Raw genomic sequence first — 2,808 nt, 5'->3', positions numbered from 1 at the left:
GATGTAACTCAGGTTGGCGCTGTCCACTGCACACTCGTGTGGATGGGTGATGAACTTAAAAAGATGAGTGCGCTCATGAAATTCTCCAAAGCGCACTTTGAAAGACTGCAGGAGATTAGATGTGAAGCCCACTAGCTGCTGAAGATCAAGATGTTGAGCAGGGTCACTTGCTGTGCATGCATCTTTAAACTCTCCCAGTTTTTCAAAGTGTAGTAAATGACCTGTTTCATTGTCGGTGATGAAGAGTTCCAGCTTATTTTCAAATGCAAACACTGCTTGCTGAAGAGATAAGACTGTATTTCCAATGCCTTGCATTTTCACATTGAGCTGGTTCAGATGTTCAGTCATGTCCATGAGATAGTAGAACTTCAGGAGCCACTCAGAGTTAGCTAACTCAGGATGCTCGACGTTTTTCATTGCAAGGAAAGTCCGGATTTCGCTCAGACAAGCCGCGAAACGGCTGAGCACCTTCCCTCTTGACAACCAACGCACATTGCTGTGCAGAAGCAGACCAGGATAATTATTCCCTACTTCATCCAGCAGTGTTTTAAACTGGCGATTGTTTAAAGCTCGGGCAACAATAAAGTTGACCACCAAAATGACCAGCGACATCACCTCACGAAGCTGCTTGCTGCATATCTGAGCACAAAGCACCTCCTGATGTAGGATGCAGTGAAAATTTAGGATGGGTCTCTTTTCATGTTCATGAAGAAGCGCTACGAATCCTCTGTATTTCCCCACCATGCACGGAGCACCATCAGTACACACTGAAATAAGTTTATCCATCGGTAGATTTTTTTTCTTTAGCGAACTCAGTGAAAGACTTGAATAAATCCTCCCCTATTGTTGTCTCTTTCATAGGCAAAACAGCAAGACTTTCCTCACGTAGTGTGTCACTGACAGCATACCTTGCAATCAGGCTGAACTGGGATAAATGGCTTATGTTTGTCGACTCATCCAAAGCAAGAGAAAAGAATGGTGTTGCATTTATGTCCTTCACTTGTATTGCCTCAATTTGATTTGCCATCATGATAGTACATCGTGAACAGTTCTTGTCAACAGAAGCATGTCTTTTATTCGTTTGATTATCTTGTCTTTATCTGAAAAGTCATCAAAAAGTTCATTGGCAACATCAAGCATGAATGTTTTGGCATAGTCCTCATCTGTGAATGGCTTTCCATTTCTCACAATTGTTAAAGCACCAGAAAAGTTAGCCGAATTCTAGTCACCTTGTTGGGTCCAAACACGGAGTTGCTGCTGACTAGCTTGCACTCTGCACAGTAGCTCTTGACATGCTTTCTTTCTGCTGTCCTCTGCTGGATATTTTGATGCAAATGCAGTATGGCGTGTGTTGAAGTACTGCTTTATATTTGATCGTTTCATCGATGCAATTTTATCATTGCATAACCTGCTCTCTCCACAAAGGCGAATTCCTCTGTCCATTCCTGCTGAAAAGTACGATAGTCTTCATTTTTTTCTTTTAGCCATCTTCTTCGTCAAAAGGGTTTCTGCAATTAGGTAGCTGACTACTTGATTAAAAGGAGGGAAGTTTACTTCCTGACCTCACAAAGACCCATGTACATTACGCATTATCCAATAAAAATTTGGTGTTGTCCCAGAGGACAGCTGTGATTGGCTCCAGCCACCTGCAACCATGAACATGAGCGGTAGGAAATGAATGGATTGTAATAGATGAGATTGTTTTATATTTTTAATGTTATTTTTATTTTTATTAAAGATTTGTCTGCGAGCCAGATGCATCCATCAAAGGAGCTACATCTGGCTCGTGAGTCATAGATTCTCAAGCCCTGTCCTAAGGTAATAGCTTCATTTTATGAGACACAGTCTCAAATGCATTTACAAAAAAAATAATAATAAAGTAAAAGGCAGAAACTGCGGGTCGAACCAAAAACATGAGGCTAGTGTGTTCTAAAAGGAAAGTTTATTTTAAAAACGCCTGGGTGCAGGTGGGCTGAGACCTGTAAAGGGTGTCATCCCCAAGGGAGGGTTGAAACAGGGGTTATACACATTTGTCAAAGGGCCTTAGGCAAAGCAGCTGCAAGATAACTCCTTCTGTTTGTGGTTGGGAGTGGCACCACAGTTCCTCAAAATTGTCTGCACCTTAGGAGTCCTGGGTTCGATTCCCGGCCAGGGCACACAGGAGAAGCGCTCATCTGCTTCTCCACCCCTCCCCCTTTCCTTCCTCTCTGTCTCTCTCTTCCTCTCCCGCAGCCAAGGCTCCATTGGAGCAAAGGATGGCCCGGGCGCTGAGGATGGCTCTGTGGCCTCTGCCTCAGGCGCTAGAGTGGCTCTGGTCGCAACAGAGCGACGCCCCGGATGGGCAGAGCATCGCCCCCTGGTGGGCGTGCCGGGTGGATCCCGGTTGGGCGCATGTGGGAGTCTGTCTGACTGCCTCCCGGTTTCCAGCTTCAGAAAAAAAAAAAAAAAAAAAAATGAAATGAGAGGCTACCTGATGTGCCTGAACAAATCTGGAGGAGACTTACAAAACACAGAGAGTTCCAGTATGAACGGCTGATAGATACATAGCAAACGAAAGAAAAAAAAAAAAAAGGCAATTATAAACTTCAGGGAAAACAAGTATATGGATGACAAGGAGTACAATGAAGACTCAGTTGTTAATAAAATATATATCCTCTTATATTAACAGAAACCCTGAATAGTCATTTCACCAGAATTCGGATATACAGTGGTACCTTGAGATACAAATTTAATTCGTTCTGTAACCGAGCTCATAAGTCAGTCAACTTGTATATCAATCTGCGGATACTGGACCCGTGCGCCAACGCA

Source organism: Saccopteryx leptura, chromosome 3, assembly GCF_036850995.1.
Source record: "Saccopteryx leptura isolate mSacLep1 chromosome 3, mSacLep1_pri_phased_curated, whole genome shotgun sequence".
Classification (NCBI taxonomy): domain Eukaryota; kingdom Metazoa; phylum Chordata; class Mammalia; order Chiroptera; family Emballonuridae; genus Saccopteryx; species Saccopteryx leptura.
This window is presented reverse-complemented; position numbering follows the sequence as displayed.